Source organism: Nicotiana tomentosiformis, chromosome 2 (assembly GCF_000390325.3).
Source record: "Nicotiana tomentosiformis chromosome 2, ASM39032v3, whole genome shotgun sequence".
NCBI classification, from domain to species: Eukaryota; Viridiplantae; Streptophyta; class Magnoliopsida; order Solanales; family Solanaceae; genus Nicotiana; species Nicotiana tomentosiformis.
Window position 1 is genome coordinate 91485350 of NC_090813.1, and position 18864 is coordinate 91504213.

The 18864-nt window shown below is 37.3% G+C and overlaps 1 long non-coding RNA gene across 1 annotated transcript in view; it reads left to right on the top strand.

Annotated features, from left to right (window-relative positions):
• The first annotated feature begins 17526 nt into the window (after window positions 1-17526).
• The window catches only part of LOC138906603 (uncharacterized), a 36357-nt gene continuing 35019 nt past the window's right edge, over window positions 17527-18864 (top strand). Inside the window, exon 1 of the long non-coding RNA XR_011414096.1 lies at window positions 17527-17568. This is a non-coding gene — a long non-coding RNA (uncharacterized lncRNA). The remainder of the gene's footprint in view (window positions 17569-18864) is intronic.

Genomic DNA, 18864 nt, shown 5'->3' on the forward strand with positions numbered 1-18864 from the left:
CGGCAGAGTTTAACTATTTTTACCATTTGACCAAAGAAAAAAAATAAACCAAAAATAAATAAAAAATATTGGTATTGGCATCAGTTCATATAGGAGATCTAGAGCCTTGTGTAAAAGGGCCTTGTGGGCTTGTTAGGTGTGCTCCTTTTCCTTTTCCTTTTTTGCCCAAAGCTTGAAGCCCCAATGGCCAAGCTCCATATTCATTGAAGTAGTCCAAGAAGTTAGTAGAAATGGCACAAGATAGCCACTCTAAAAGGCTGTTATTTAGAAATTAGCCAATCTATAATGAATTTTAATTTTTCAGTTCACCTTTTTTGGGACATAAATATCCTGAATTGTCCTAAAATTAAAAAATTTAGGATAAAATAAATAATTATCCGAAAGTATCTGTTTTAAAAAGTATTACAATTCATACCAAGAAAACTTTTTACAAAATACCCAAAAGAAATGCGTATGTTCTATAGTTTTGCGGTATACAATTCACATGTTGTATTCCTTAATAGTATACAACAATGTGATTCAACTATTTTTACTATTGTACACCTTCAGAGTGTAATTATGTGAATTGAATAAAATTGTGTTATGTAATTTTTTAATGGACGAATTCTCTAAACGTATATAAGTGGCTAATTGTTTACATCGCCCGGTAGTCTTGTAAAAGTCCCATAATTTTTCAATGAGAGTTGAGCCAGTCAAAAATATTCTTCTAAACTAATCAAACATCAACTTTTGAGTGTCAAGAAGTTTATGTATGCTAATAACAACGAAACCGAACAATTCCTTCCATTTCATCCTTAAAAAAAAATTGTTCTCTACTGTAACATACACGATATGTTCACCAGTGACCAGAGGCAAATATAAGATTGAAGAATAGATGTGGACCTGTAGTGCTAGTGGTGGTTAGGTTTGTTAGTTATCCATTAGTTAGTTATAACTAACTTACATTGTACTAGAGTTAGAGTAATTAGAGTTAGCTTTAGTACTAACTAAAGTTAGACTAGTTTTCCCACATTATATATACACATGTACAGATATATATTTTACATTTGGAATGAAGTATTACAATTCTCTCACCTCTTCTAGAATATTCCCTTAGATTCATTCTATGCGACCTCATTCTTCTCTAGCTAATAGAGTAATTCAGCTCAATCACCATGGCAGAGCTCCATGGATAGCTGAGTTTAACATCGTACCAGAGCCACACCACCATTAATATGGTCCTATTGTCTTCAATTTTCATTTTCTCGAAGCTTGAAAGGAGGATCGTCAATGGCGACAGTCGATAATACCGAACTGGAGAAACTAAGTCACAATCATCTGCTCTTCTTGAATTCAAATGATAATTTAGGAGCTATATTGATTTCGTTACAATTGAGAGGACCGGAAAATTACTCCGTGTGGAGCCTAGCGATGAGGATTGTAATCTTAGGTCGAAACAAGCTAGGTTTCATAGACGACACATGCAAAAGGGAGAATTACGATACGAATCTCGTTGATCGCTGGGAACGTTGTAATGCGATTATACTGTCTTGGTTGATGAACTGTGTTTCTCCGGATTTACTGAGTAAAATGGTGTATTCCTCAAATGCTAGCGCGGTATGGGATGATTTGAAAGAGCGTTTTGATAAGGTGAATTGTTCTAGGATTTTTCAGATCCACAAAGAAATTGCTAATGCTAGATAGGACACTAGCTTAATTTCAACTTACTTCTCAAAATTGAGAGTGCTTTGGCCAGAATTTTATAGTTTGGTACCAATTCCTGGCTATAACTGTGCCAAATCTCGTGAATTCGTTCAGTTTATGGAGTGCCAAAACTTCTACAGTTTCTAATGGGGCTAAATGAGTCGTACTAATAGGCTAAGAGTCAACTCTTGATGATGGTCCCAGTATCATCAGTGAATAAGGCGTATTCTATGCTAATGGAATGTGAAAGCCAAAAGACTATGGCAAATGCTTATGCTAATCTAGATGCTGGTGAAATGGCTGCCTTGTTGACAAATACTGTTGGAAATCAGCAAAAGCCATAGAAGAACTATAATCTCCACTTTGATTACTCCAAATTAAAAGATAATATTAGAGATACATGCTACAAGCTAGTAAGATATCCAAATGATCATAAGTTCAAGAAGAAATACATCTCTCAAGGAACAACTAAGTTGGTGACCGAACAACCTACACCAACAACCTTCACTTTCACTCCCACTGCACCAAATTGCATACCAACAAATCCTACAATTGCTCAACAGCAAGCCCACAGAAGTTGCAGCTAATGCAGCAGAGTTGGAAACAAGTACTATTACATCCTTACTGACTTGTTTGAATCAAGGTGTTTGGATCGTAGATATGGAGCATCCAATCATATGACTCAAAGATTGGATTTACTTCACAATGCAAGTTCATTAAGTAAAGGTGGTTCAGTTCACTTAACAAATGGAGAATTAGCTGAAATTGCCCACAGTAGATCAACTAATGTATTCAGGATCACCCAGAATGCTGTCATCTGCACTTGCGCACACCACAACTGTCATGACCCAAACTGGCACCCGGGTCATACCTGCCGAGCACCAACGTACATTTTATCTAACCTTTCTTATTATCTATAAGGGCCGACGAGATCAACATAAATGTTAAACATGAATCATGAACAACTAACAATGACAGATAATGGCATGAACATACATAACATGGACCGACAAGGCTTCTATGAAGCTATATATAAGGTACGACCCGACAAGCTGCCATGAGAGACTATACAACAAAAATTAGCCGACAAGGCTATCCAAATTATACACGAGTCGACACCTCTCTATGGGCCTGGAACAAAAGTGCTGCAATATTGCCGAATTAAGGCCCCGACATACTCATAATGTCTATAACAAAAATGCATACCAAGACCACGACAAGTCCAGAGAAGGGATCTCGCCAATAACCGCTGAACTGGACAGCCTACTGTGGCGGGGGAGCTTCGTCTACCTGTCTATCAGGACCTGCAACACGACATGTAGCGTCCATATCACGATCCAATTTCATCATACGCCGTGATGTCTCCCAACACCGTCGTTAGGCAAGCCAACACTGATAAATTTAGTGGTTTCCAATTTTAATATGTTTGCAAAGTGAAAAGCTTTCCTCATTGATAAAAGTTTTAGAAATTTACTGCTGTAAAGTAATTAAACAAAAGCAACTGAGAGCAAATCGAAGTCATGACAATAAATCCAAAATCATAAGTCTACTAGTGTGTGCCGGGACCTGATGTCACAAGTGTGTGGGCTACTAGCAGAATATATAAAAGAATACTAGTTTACTGTATCAAGGAAAATAGACAAAAATATAAATCCAAAAGAGAGACTCTGGCTGCTGCTGAACGGCTCGGAAGGGCAGCTCACCGTGTAGTCTCGAGCTAGAAGTCAAGCATGCGCGTCGGACTAGTAACCAGATGCACCTGACTCAGATCCTGCACATCAAGTACAGAAGTATAGCGTGAGTACATAAACAACATGTACCCAGTAAGTATCTAGTCTAACCTCGAAGAAGTAGTGACGAGGGGTCGACTTCGACACTTACTAAGGGCGAAAAACATAATAATGTGAAGTTCTAATTAAACATGTAAATATACAATGATAACAACGCTCAAAACAAGAAGTAAGTAAGCAAATCCTTCTTTCAAGTAAGAATCAAACCATTTCTCTCATTTATTCCTTTCACTTTTCAATTCCGTGAAACAGTATTAAATAATAAAAGGGATGTCGGTATCACTACGCACGAGTTTGCCGAGGACGTACGGCCTGATCCAAATATACATAATAATATACTGTGCACTACCGAGGGTCGAACGACCCGAACCATATAATATATCAATAAGTCATGCCGAGGCGAATAACCCGCTCCCATGAGAGTAGTGGAGGTTTACCCCGCTCGCGGAATATATTTGCGAAGCGGTTGAACATATAATTTTTCAATTCATCGTACTATTTCTCAATTCCTTTCTAAAAACAAGAAATTCAACTTAGATCTTTAGATATTGAAATCCTCAACTTCCACTTTAATCCAACAACTAGTAAGCATAAACAAGCAATGATATCAACAAAACATGGTGTAAGCCTAAATATACCCGGACATAAGCATAAATAGTAGCTACGCACAGACTCTCATCACATCGTGCGTACGTAGCCCCCCACAAATGAAAGTGCATATTGATTAAGTTCACCTATAGGGTTAATTCCCTCTTACAAGGTTAGAAAAGAGACTTACCTCGTCTCAAGGCCAACTTTCCGGTCCAAGGTCGTGCTCAAACCTCCAAATTCGGTGCCAAACGACTCGAAACTAGTCAAATATTATATAAATTAATCAATTTATGCTCAAAAGTTCATATCCCAACTATTAAAGCGATTACCCAACTCTAAATGTAAGATTCCTAAAATTCACCCCGGGCCCACGTGCCCGGATTCCGGAATTGTTCGAAGAAAGTCGTTACCCATACCCTTAGGAACATAAATATATGATTTTCACTAAGTTCCATAACCATTTTCGTGGTTAAATCTCATTTTATCAAAAACCTAGGTTTTTACTTAAACCCGTGATTTTTTTCACTAATTTACATGCTATTAGCTACCCTTAATCTATTTATTTAACTCAAGATTAGTAGAAATCACTTACCTCCAAGTGCTAGGTGAAATTCCCTCCTTAAAAGCTCTTAAATCGCCCAAGAGTGAAAGAAATATGTGATAAAAATGGCTTAAGTCCCGTATTAAATGAACCCTCATTGCCGAGCGATTTTCGTACCTACGGTGCCTTGGCCGCATCTGCGGTCTTGCACCTGCGGCAATTGCCTCGCAGGTGAGTTTTTTCCTCACCTGGCCTTACTCCGCATCTGCAGACAGAAGGGGACACTTCTGCGAGCCTAGATGCACCTGCGACCACAGCTCTCGCACATGCGGTCACGCAGGTGCGCCCAATCTTCTGCATCAGCGGTTCCTGGGCTGCCCTCGATATTTCGCTTCTGCGGCTCGTGTCTCGCACCTGCGGCTGGTCAAGCATAAGTGCGATTATGACAGATCTGGGAGCTTCAGTTGTGCCTCTAAGGTCTCAACTTGACCCGAGCCTCGTACCATCAAGTTTGAAATCATAAAACGGACTCGTTCGAACTCTCGGAACGCCCGAAACAACATTAAAACTAAGAATCGTACCCCCAAACTCATTGGATCAAACTTATAAATTTTAAGTTCTTCAATTTACTCCAAATGTGCAGAAACGTACCTAAACTACCAGGATTGATGCCAAATTTTGCGTGCAAGTCTGAAATGATATTATGGAACTATTACCGATCTCGAAATTCTATTTGGACCTCGATATCACCAAAACCCGCTCCAAATTAAATTTAAAGAACTTCTAAATCTCCAAAGAACCAACCTTCACTATTAGGCGCCGAAACGCTCCCAGGTCATCCAAAACCCGGTCCGAGCATACGCCCAAATCCAAAATCATCATACAAACCTATTGGGACCGTCAAATCCCGATTCCTATGTCGTTTACTAAAAATAATGGCCGAAGTCAAACTTGGCCTTTTAAGGACAACTCAGGGAACCAATTGTCCCGATTTCAACCTGCACCCTTTCGAATCTCAAACTAACCAATAAGTCATAAAACAGTAAAAGCACATACGGGGAGTCTTATTTAGGGGAACGGAATTCTAGAAAGTAAAATAACCGGTCGGATCATTACAGTCCACAAATAAAAGGGACATCAGTACGAATAAAGTACTTAGTATGTAAGGCAAGAATCATAAATAAGAATAGTAATGTAAAGAGGGATAGAGAGTATACAATGTGTAACATTTGAGTGCCTCTGAGGGTGACTGACATGAAATGCATGATATATATATATATATATATATATATATATATATATATATATATATATATATATATGTGCATATACCTTTAAAAGCATATGCCTCTATGGGCAAAATCATCATCATATCATACCCGACCTCGAAGAGGATTGGGTAAAAACATACCAGGCCATCATAAAACTCGGTAGAATCATACCTGACCACGTGGAGCTCGATAAAACCCCACTGATAAGTGGTTGCACAATAGGTGTCATACCCGGCCGACTATAGCGCATCTCGATAGAGTAAAATAGATACATATATATAATGCATGTTGAACTCATGGGTTCACCTTCTAAACCTTTCAGCGTGGCGTATGGTCGGTAACCTCCGTATACGTTATTAGAGCTAATTCGCCATCATGAATCTTATAGGAATTAGGAAATACCAACAACATTTGACACATTATAAGAATAAGATGAGCAACATCAACATCAATCTTTCCATAAGAAGGGAAACAATGTGAGTACTGCTAGCTTCTAAGAGTGGAATATCTTTGAAAGGTTCATGGTAGGCTATAATCCCGTGTTTTGGTCGCTTATTGCACTCTAATTTACTGTAATTTGCTTATGTTGAGCTTTAATTAGTCGTGTTTTGCTCTTATTATGTATTTTATGCTGTGTAGGAGTGATGGCAAGTTATTTAGATGTTATAGAACAAATTCGAGCTATTTGGAGCTTTGAAATCTGAGTAGAAGCCTAAGGGATTAAACCGGGATCGCGTTCGGGCGTCGAGTATCAAGTGCGGATGTAAAAAATTGGAAAAAAATGAATCACGGCTATGTAATATATGCCCATAAAGTGATTTGCAATTCGTACTGGCATGTCGCGACGCGACATGCGGCGCGGTAGTGCAAAAATGTTAGAGTATGTTCCCATTTCCGCTAAAAAGGGTATTTCCATTCGGGGTTTATTAAGGGATGGATTAAATACACGGGAAAATACCATTTTCAGGACTTTTGTACAATTTTGACCTAAGGATGCCAAGGAGGCTAATAAGGAGTTGGAAGAACACAAGTACAAGGATTTCATCATTCCTTCCTCACTCAAGATCTAGGTTTGGATTGAATTTATGTTTTTCTATACTTTCATTACATTTGTGAAGAACTTCTCCATGCCTATGAAGTAGATCCTTTTGGATTTTGATGGATTTGGTGTATTGATGATTGTTTGTGGATTATAATTCTATTTTTATGTATTTGAATCATGTTTTGGAAGATTTAATTGTTGCATCTATATTCACTTATTCTTGTAATCGAAAGAGATATAACTTATGATATCTTTGCATTTTATTGTTGGTTGAGTTCATAGATTCTTTTAAGTAATCGAAAGAGGCTAGTTGAATCATTGATTAAACCTAGTTAGGAGAACAATCGAAAGGGATTTTCCTAAAGACTGATCCATTACGCATTCTTGTATATCTTCACGGAGCTTAAATTGGTTCATATTGAGAGGCTGAGACTTAATCGAGAGAAGAGTTTCTTCTAAACAATTGTACTAATAATTAAGTGAATTCGAGAGACTCACTTGAACATTAGAAGTGAATTATCTAGAGTTAAATCCCAGACAATTATCTTGCACCTATATTATCAAAACCCCATTTTCTCCCATTGATATCTTCATTTGCTTAGGCCTTGCTTCGATTGTCATTAGTCAATAGGTGTAGATTTTAGATTCTTAGTTAAATTTTATTATTAATCATATAAATCTAAACTGTTTATCCTCCTGAATAGCAATCAAGCTAAAAACTACGAGAATACTATTTAAATCCAATCCATGTGGACACGATATTATACTATACTATCTTTGACTAGCGAGCACAATTTAAGTGTGTGTTTTGCGCTCGTCAAATTTTGGCTCTGTTGTCGGGGATTGGCAATTAATAGTGTTTGAAATAGTTTGTAGTGCTAATTGAGGATTATTATTTTTTACTTTTATTTTGTTCTTCACGGGTTTCTCCTCCGTGTGCAGGGCAACAGTTTAAGTCCGTAGTGTATGACACGATCTTCTTGTAAAGAAGTAATACCATATAACCCGAAATTGAAAAAACACACGCGACAACTGAGGAAGGAGAAAGAGTTTACCGTAATGTTCTTGGGGCAATTTTCAAACCAAGAACACATGGCTAATAACGATGACAATGAGGTAGAGGCAACAACAAGGATAACTGTTGAGGCTAGGGGTGGACATTCGGTACTTCGGTACGGTATTTAAGAATTTCGATTCGGTATTTCGATATTCGGTTTATCAATTGTGTATACCAAATATCATACCAAAGTATTTCGGTACGGTTCAGTATTTCTTATTTTGATTCGGTACGGTTTCGGTTTAATACATATTCACCATAATAACTGGTGTGATTCTCCTTGACAATGGTATAGATGGTTAAATATTGCGCAATATCTACCAGAACATATAATGAAATAAAGAATTACTGGAGAACAAGGGTGCAGAAACAAGCTAGGCATTTGAAGACTGACTCCAATAGTGCAGCATTTCAATACATGATTCGCCATCTCTGGATACCTCGACTTCTTCAGAAGATACAAGGCTCATCCTCTGCTTTAATGCAGAGCTCAATAGATATTCATCCCTTCAAGATTTCACATTCAACTCCATCATTTGATTCACAGTATGGTCCTCTAAATATCAATGGAACACATAACCTTTTAAGCTTAGGGAAAAATATCAGGAGTAGCTGCAATTCAAGTTCTTGTTCTTTAGAATGTCCTGAAATTCCACCTCGTGAGATGGGTGATCCTCACTTAAATCCTGACTTAAATTTGTAAGGGTAAGGGATTAGGGAATTACTGGTTTTGGATTTTTGGGGTGTGGGTTTTAAGGTTATTTTGCTAAAAAATAAAAATAAAGTTGGGCTTGGACTAAACTATTTCGGTACCGAAATATCAAAAACCCAATACCGTATACCATACCGAAATACCGTAATTTATGTACCGAAATAAACCGAAATACCGAAAAAACCGAAACCGAAATACCAAATTAATTCAATTCGGTTCGGTTCGGTTCGGTTCGGTTCGGTTCGATTTTTCAGATTTTATGCCCACCCCTAGTTGAGGCAGCCCATAGAGTTGCTGAGGAAACCGTCGAAGACAATAGGGGTCGAAGATTCAATCTAAATCGACCCTTGATTGAAGACAAGTTCGAGAATGCGGTACCAAGGCTTGGTATAGCATTGAGTGACTACGCCAGACCAGTATACAATCAAGGATTGTCAAGTGTTAGACCACTTCCAATTGCAGCCAGTAATTTCGAGCTGAAACAAGGTTTACTTCAAACCATTCAAAACAGTTGCGTTTTCATAGGGAAGATGAACGAAGTTCCAAACATGCATCCGATGAACTTCGAGGAGATTATGAATACCTTTCAATACATTGTTCATACATGTCATGTATGCTTATAGTAAATCGGTGTTGAAGACATTATATACGCCTTTACATAAATTTGTAAGTTTTTGGACGGACGACGGACTTCAGGATTTATAAAATTTGGAGTTTTAGTATTGAAGTTGCTTAATAGAGTATCGATTCTAATAATATGTTAAAACAAATTTGAAACATCTATTTGTTGTTAGTTTGAGTTACCATTTTGTTAACGGAGAAAGTCGATAAAGCTTTACGCATCATCTTCCAAATTTAAGAATTTGAAGTTGTAATGTTGGCTCAGTGTGGTCCTGAAATCTGGAAAAAAAAAAGGGAGGAATCAGAGAAAAAAAGCGGCACCCTTTGTTCGATTAACATAGTAGACAAATAGCCACTTTTTAGCCCCCATAATTGAAATAACCATTGTCATGGAGTTTCACATATGAAATTTGAAATTCCATGAGTGATTAATATTCAACTACAGGTTGAAAAGTGGCTAGCCCTTACTAGTAGCTGCTTTGTTTTCGTTTATTTTTTAAGAGCTTTAGAGGCCTTGTACAATGGGTGAAGTACACAAATAGCCCTTAAAGTGGATGGTCTTGAATTTTTGTCCCTTGTTTTCTTCATCGATAAAACTTCAAGTTTAACAAGTATTGCCCCTTTTTTGCCTCATGAGCAACATTTTTAATATTTTTTATCTTAAGATTCTGCCCATGGGACAAGCCGTGGTCAACAATAAAGACCATCCCAAAACGTGTCATATTTCTGTAATTTTTTGTTGTACAAACGGGTCTTGTGGGCTTATTAGGTTCCTCATTGTTGTAATGACCCAACCACTCATTTTGACTTTTAGAACCTCGTTCCCCTAAATAAAACTTCCCATATGTGCTTTTATTAATTTATGACTTGCGGGGATGGTTGGTTCGGGATTTGGAAGTGTTTCGGTTGAAATCGGAACACTTGGTTCCTTAAGTTGGCCTTAAAATGTTAAGTTTGACTTCGGTCAACATTTTGAGAAAATAACCCCAGAATCGGGATTTGACGGTTCCAATAGGTTCGTATGATGATTTGGACTTGGGCGTATGTTCGAATCGGGTTTTGGACAACCCAGGAGTATTTCAGTGCTTAATAGTGAAAATCAACTATTTGAAAGTTTAATGTTCTTTAAATTTGGTTTAGGGTAGGTTTTGGAGTAATTGAAGTCCGTTTGGAATTTCGAGCCTGAGAATAACTCTGTATGGTGATTTAAGACTCGCACGCAAAATTTGGTGTCATTCCGAGCAGTATAAGTTTGTTTCGGCGCGTTCGGAGTAAGTTTGAAGAATTTAAAATTTCTAAGTTGAACTGATTTGGTTTGAGATATGATTCTTAGTTTTGATGTTGTTTTACATGTTCCGAGGGTTCGAGCGAGTCCGTTTTATGATTTCAAACTTGTTGGTATGTTCGGGCTTGGCCCCGGGGGCCTCAAGTGTTAACCGGCTCGGATCAATTTTGGACCTTGTAGCAGCAGCTGAAGCTTCCAGCTTCTGCTACAACCGCACTTGCGCTTGGCCAGCCGCAGGTGCGTGAAAAGCACCGCAGAAGCGGATTGGGCGCATATGCGCATGTACAACCACAGAAGCGCATCGCAGGTGCGATATACAAGCCGTAGAAGCGGACGAGGCCGGCTTAGGGGGGAATCCGCATCTGCGACGCATTTTTCGCTGATGCGGAGCCGCATATGCGAAAAGACTACTTGGCAGAATGTGTTAAAATCGGGGCTCAGCCATGTTTGAACCCATTTTCTCCATTCTTGGGCGATCTTGAAGCTTTTTGAGAGGGGATTTCAACTAGCAACTTGAAGGTAAGCTAATTCTATACACTTTCAGTTAAATATGTAGATTATGGGTAGATTATAAACTGTAATTGTGAAAATCAAGGGTTTAGGTGAAAAACCTAGATTTGTATAAAAATAATATTTTAACCATGAAATGGTTATGGAATTAGATGGAAATTGTATATTTGAGTTTTTAAGATTATGGGTAACGATTTTCTCCGTAAATTTTCGGAATCCGGGCACGTAGACCCGGGATGAATTTTGGGAATTTTACCATTTTGGGTTGGATAATTAATTTAATAGTCTAATTTTAAATTATTGAGCATGTATTAATTATTTTATATAACTTTTGGATAGTTTCGAATTTTTCGGCGTCGAATTGAGATTTTACGCGATTTGTGATCGGGAAGTGGGCTTTGAGATAAGGTAAGTCTCTTGCCTAACCTCGTAAGAGGGAATTTACCACATATGTGATTACATTAATAATTGTTGCTAATTGTGGGGGCTACATACGCACGAAGTGACGTGAGATCGTGCGTAGCTACTAATTATGCTATGTCCGGGTAGTTTAGGACTCAAATCATGAATTACTTGTGATAATTGCTCCTTTTATTTAATTAAGTTACTGGAATTATATTGTAAATTATTAGAGAAAATAGTAAAAGATCGAAACTTCATATACTTGAAGTTTGTATAAATTATTTAATTGTTAATAGAAATTGAACATCCTATGTGTTAATTTCTATAATAACTTCTCATTCTGGAGGTTCATAAGAAAATGTCCTCCTGTCTTGTGGAGCGGGCCGAACGCCTCGACAGTATAGATGCATCTATGGATCGCTCCGCACGTCTCTCGACAGTGTACACGATACTCTAGATCGGGTCGTACGACCTCGGCAGAAATCATGCCTAATAATAATAATTACACGATACCTTGATATTTTAATTGCTGCTTGTGAAGTTAATTGATAAATTGAATTTTTTTGAAATGTAAGCAATTAATTATTTCTGCTTGTTAAGAAAATTATTGTTGTTCACCTAAAAATCATGTTTAATTAAATATTTATATTGTAATATTATTGACCCATAGTGAGTGTCAAAGTCGACCTCTCGTCACCACTTCTTCGAGATTAGGTTTGATACTTACTGGGTACACGTTGTTTACGTACTCATGCTACGCTTGTTACACTTTTTGTGCAGGGCGTGAGACAGGTACTATCGGAGGACCTACCGAAGCATACCCAAGCTACCCTGGGACTTAGTGGTGAGTTACTTCTTGAGTCGTTCTGCAGCCCTTGAGTCTCCTCTTGTATTTGTATTTTGTCTATTTTATTTCAGACAATATTTAGAATTTTTTATTCTTGGCACACACTGGTAGAATTTTTGAATTTAATTATTTTACTTGGATTTTAATTTATCTTATTTCTCATATTGTCTTAATTTTTGCAAGTACGACAAGTTTAATTACTCGGATAATTTTTAAACAAATAATTATATATTTAAATACTAGTTGATTTGCCTAGCTGTGATGTTGGGCGTCATCACGACCTATAGGTGAAATTGGGTCGTGACAATTGCGCTCTTCCTTGTGCCCAAAACTAGAAGCTAAATGGCCCAAATTCAGTATTCATTGAAGTAGTACAATAGAAGTCACTAGTATAGTAGAGAGAAAAATTTCAATCTACTTTACAGAGAGTTGAGCCAATCGAAATTATTTATTTAACTAACCAAACATCAAATTTTCGAGCGGCAAGAAGTTTGTGAATGGACATTAACAAAGAAAGATGAACTATTTAACAATAGACGTGGACCTAATATAAATAAATTATTTTCTATACATAACTTGAGCAATTGTTGAAGAGGTACATACCCTTGACCTTCACTGTTTTAAGTATCATTTCATACTTTATTAACATTAATTTATCCTATAGAATTACTAATAGATTCCTTTAATTTTCCTCTTAGCTATCTTAATGTTCCATCCATAAATACGGCTAATAAAAAAAATATTGTACTCTTGCTCTCTTTGTTTTCCAAGTACTGTTGTACCGTCGGTACCACTAAATGAAACTATAAGAAAGACACTTAATAGTATTTCTTTAGAATTTAACCCCTCCGATAGTGAGAGAATTACAATACCTTCATATTATAATAAGTGGAAGTTGAGAATTAGGGTAGAAGATTAACACGTAATTGAGAGTTTTTCTTTTTCTTACCGGTAGTACTAGTAGCACGCATGTACTTCCCTATCTCTAAAATTTCAGTTATGGTATTCTTTTGGTGTTACTTACTCTATTCTCACTATTTTGGTGCTAGTTACTCTGTTCTCCCCCCTCCCGCTCCTTTTCTCCCATCTCTTTTTTCTTTTCTTCTTCCTTATCTCCCTCTTCTTCTTCTTCTTATTCTTCTTCTTCCTCTCCTCCATACTTTTCTGAGTCGAAGGTCTATTGGAAACAGTCTCTCTACCTTCACTGGGCAGGGATAAGGTTTGCGTACACACTGGTCTGCGTACACACTCCCCATACCCCAAGTATGAGAATATATGGGGTATGTTGTTGTTGTTATTATAAGGCAAAATACATAAGTTGGCATCTGAACAATGCACCAAATCCCTGTTACACACTTTCTGTGAGCGAAAATAATATTACACACTCAACATTTTAAAAGTATGTCTAACACACACTTTCTTTGACCATGACCCAGCATATGTAAAACACCACGATAGAAACGCGTCTACCAATAAAAGTACTGTATAATTATTTCTTTAATGCCACGTATCAGCAATTTTCTCATCTTCCCCACCCTTCCCCTGTCTCTCTTTTCCACCCCACCCCCAAATCCCTTCTTTTCTTTTTCTTTCTAAAAATCACTACTCTCTTAAATATAAATATTTTGCATTAATATCAAGCTTCCGATATCTTTCATTCTCTAGCCTCCTTTTTTATATGTTTGATTTCATTCCCACTTAATAAAAATTTGTCATCATCGCAAATATTTCAATTAATATGGCTTTTTTTCCTATGAGTAATTTCGGCTACATCTATCGCGTGCATTTTCTTTTTCCTTTGATTTTGTGATTTTCTATCTCAGATTTAGGATTCTTAACTTCTGACGTTGAAGAGAAGGCTGGATGTTTTATTCTAAAAGTTTGTGGTGATGACGGCAACCATGGGAATGACAAACAAAATTTTGAAAGAGAGCTATAAATGAAAATAGCCAATTTATATCTTTGTTGATGTAAATAAGTTTCAGTAGATATGGTACCCAAGGAGTTGTAGATAAAAGGCCATTCTTATTCTATTTTCGATCTACCTTTTCTATTTTTGCATTTTGTTTTAACAACAGCCTTGTTGTGGTGATGATATGGCGGTGTGAGCCATGGCTTATTGGCTTTTGATACTTTTATTTCTTTCTGGTATTAAATCACTTGGGCTCCTAATTTTTGGGGTTGAATTGTGTGTTCTAATTTTTCGGGTGGTCCATGGAGGAGAGATGGAGGTGGAAGAGACGTGTCACGATCCAAAATCCATTAAAGGTCGTGATGGCGTCGGACACCACTGTCAGGCAAGCCAAAAATAAATACTTAATTTGGTTCTTATTTTTAATATTTCTGAAATCATATTTCCTTCAATTAAATAGTAAAGGATGGAGTTTACAAAATAAATAATAATATCTTTAAAAATTCCAATACAATGCAACCCATAATCGGCCAAAACTCGGTGTCACAAGTGCATGAGTATCAATTAGGAATATAAAATAAAATACAACATCTATCCGGAATACAAATTGGGCAGAAAAACATAAATACTCTGAATGAGACTCTGCTGGATGCGGACTCGTAACGTGGAATGCAACTCATCTAAGTTCCCGTAATAACCGCGACTCTGCGCCCACAAGGCCACTAGACATATATGCACCTGCACAAAAATATGCAGCAAGTGTAGTATGAGTACGTAAATCAACACGTACCCAATAAGTATCCAGCCTAACCTTGAAGAAGTAGTGACGATGGGTCGACTTCGGCACTTATTAAGGGCCAACAATATGATAATATGAAATTCTAATTAAGCATGATATATATAACAATAAAACTCAGAACAAGAAATAAATGAACAATTCATCACCATATTTAAGAACCTAAATCATTTCCTTCGTTTAAAACAAATAATCTTTCAAATAATGAATTTATACCAATTATAAAAGGGACTTCCAGTTCTATTATCACGCATAAAATTCCACCGAGGACGTTCGGCCCGATCCAACATAAATGTAATTGTGCACTGTCGAGGGTCAAACGACACGAACCATAGATGCATCTATTAACCTGCCGAGGCAAAAAGGCCCGCTCCCATGAGAGTAGTAGAAAGAATTACCCCGCTCACGGATCATACTTGCGACGCGGCCAAATATAAATTATCAATAAATCATAACTCTTTCTTGATTCTTTTCAAAATAAAGACAATTCAACTTGAAGCTTTTAAATCCTTTAAATCCTCGACTTAGTTTCATTTGATACAATTAACAAATATAATCAAATAACGGTGTCCACAAAGTATGGTGTAAACCTAAAACTACCCGGACATAAATAGGAATAGTAGCTACGTACGGACTCTCGTCACTTCGTGCGTACGTAGCCCCCATAAATAATAGCACATATAACTTAATTCACCTATGGGGTTAATTCACTCTTACAAGGTTAGAAAAGAGACTTACCTCGCTCCGAAGTTCCATTACCGGCTCTCAAGCCCTTCCAATAACTCAAATCGATACTCAACGCTCCAAAATTAGTCAATAAACGTGCAAATTCATAAGTATACACTCTAATACTTATTATAATCCAATTTATAACAATTTCTAACTCCGCTTGAAAAGTCGATAAAAATCACCTTCGGGCACACGTGCCTGGATTTCAAAAAATTTTAAAGATAAACCTTACCCATAGCACTATGAACTCAAATATATAATTTATTCTCAATTTCATGTCTAAAATCGTGATCAAAATTCAAGAATATCAATTTCTAGGATTTCTTCAAAATCTTAAATTTTTACAAATTTTCATGCTTGAATCCATGTAAAAACCATGTATTAAACTCAAAATGTAAAGAAATCACTTGCCCCATTATAGTTGATGAAGATGGCACTCCAAAGTACTCCAAAATCGGCTCCCATGGACGAAATGAAGTGAAAATAAGCCCAAAGCCCATTTTATAAAATCTCACTGCCTAGCGACTTTCGCACATGCGGTGCTTTGGGCCGCATCTGCGGTACCGCACCTGCGGCAAATGCCTCGTAGGTGCGCATTTCCATCACCTGGCCGGGCTCTGCATCTGTGGACAAGGAGGGCCGCTTCTGCGAGCCTAGCCGCACCTGCGACCATGTCTCTCGCACATGCGCTCACGCAGGTGCGCCCAATCTTCGGCATCTGCGGATTCTGGGCTGCCCTCCGTTTCTTGCTTCTGTAGCTCGTGGGTCGCACCTGCGAGCCCGCACCTGCGGCCCTTTTCACGCAAGTATGATTGCACCAGGTATCAACTGCCTCAGCATTTTCTTTAGTCCAAATATCGATCCGTTAAGCATCCTAAACTCACCTGAGGCCCCCGGGACTCCGTTCAATCACACTAACCAGTCAAATAGCATAACACGAACCTGTTCGAGGCCTCAAATCACATCAAACAATATCGAAATCACGAATCACCCTCCAATTCAAACTTAATGAACTTTGAAATTCCAAACTTCTACAATCGATGCCGAAACCTATCAAATCATGTCCGATCGACCTCAAATTTTGCACACAAGTTATAATTGACATTACAGACCTACTCCAACTTTCGGAATCGGAATCCGACCCCGATATCAAAAAATTCACTCCCGGTCAAACTTCTTAAAATTATCCAAATTTCCAACTTTCGCCCAAATGACCACAAAATGACTTACGGACCTCCAAATCCAATTTCAGACGCGCTCCTAAGACCGGAATCATCATACGGAGCTATTCCCAGACTCGGAATCCAAAACAGATATTGATATCAATGAAATGCACTTCAACTCAAATTTATAAAATTCTTCCAAAACACCAACCTTCCACAATAGGCGCCGAGACGCTCCCGGGTAATCCAAATCCCGATTCGGACGTACGCCTAAGTCCAAAATTATCATATGAACCTGTTGGAACCTTCAAATCTTGATTCCGAGGTCGTCTAATCAAAAATCATACTTAGTCAATTTCTCCAACTTAAGGCTCCCGGAATTGAAATTTTTCTTTCCAAATCAACTCCGAACTTTCCGAAATTAAATTTCGACCACGCGTACAAGTTATAATACCTGAAGTGAAACTGCTCAGAGTCTCAAACCGCTGAATGACGCGCTAGAACTCAAAACGACCGGTCGGGTTGTTACAAGACGGGGTTGAAAAAAATGAAGGTATATGTGTAATTTTATAATTTTTATTTATTTATGTTAATGACAAGTGTCACGACCTTATTGGTGCATTACATTACCCATGTTTAGGTAAAGTGGTCAAGAAAAAGCGATTTGTCTTAGACACACTTTTAAAAAGTTGAGTGTGTAATATTATTTTCGCCCATAAAAAGTGCGTAACATGAATTTGGTCCATAGTTCGGTTGCCAACTTATATATTTTGCCTAATTATAATAACTGAAAGTATGAGTAACCTAAAAAATATGATACGTCCCATTTGGACATAAGAAAGTTTTTCCCTTTTTCCAAAAAAAATTACTTTTTTCGAAATCAACGTTTGTTTATAAAATTTTTAATTTTCACTTGAAGATGCATTTTGAAAATTATCGAAAATTTGAAAAACTCCAAAAAGTTTTTCAAAATTTTCACTCAAATCACTCACAAAACTTTAAAAACAACCCCAATTATATTCATGTCCAAACACAACTCTAAATTTCAAATTTCATTTTCACTTGAAATCTCCCCCCCTTCCCCCCCCCCCCCCCCTCTATTTTGAAATTTTATAATTCTTATGTCCAAACGCCCACATAATTTAGCATTGTACAATTTATGCTTTATAGGTGAAATATCGCTGACAGGGCTAAAAAAAATCTCGTTGTCAATATAAAAAAGTTAAATTCATTTCTTCATTACTATTTGCTCTTCTGAATCGGTTCTTGAACATTGATTTCATCAGGTTAAATAAGGTTAAAAACAAAGGGACAACTGCTTATATGTGGTATTTGATCTCAAACCAGCGGGACAATAAATAAGAAAATTATACATGACTATTTTTACACAAACGAATAGCTACTTTACTCTCACTTTCGTCTTTCATCCGAGAACGTAGGGTTTCCTGTTCGTGATTTCTCTCCAATATTTGACCTTATACTTGCAGGTAAGTATTCATATGTTAACTGTTTCTTAAAGTTTATACGAGTATGCTTATTCTAGCTTCTCAGGTTTAGAATTTTGGGATATTAGGAAATAAAAGTTAAGTTGGCTCTGTAGAATTAAAATGGGCTGCCATTCACTTGATCGTTAGCCCTTAATCGGACTTTTGATGCTTGTGCCTTGGGATAATCATCCTATTATATATTGCAGTACACTTTCAAATTCTTCACGTTTTAAGATATGACTATTTATATATGGTGTGTGCATTTGATTGCAAGCTCTTTGATTTCTCCATTTTCTAGATTAATTAAAGAAGAGAATCTTGATTACTGTATGAGTTTGTGTACATGTAATTGGTGGTTGTGGGTGTCAGGACCCAATTCGATCTGCCTGCTCTTGAGGTTTTTGCCCAAAATAATAGCTAGTACA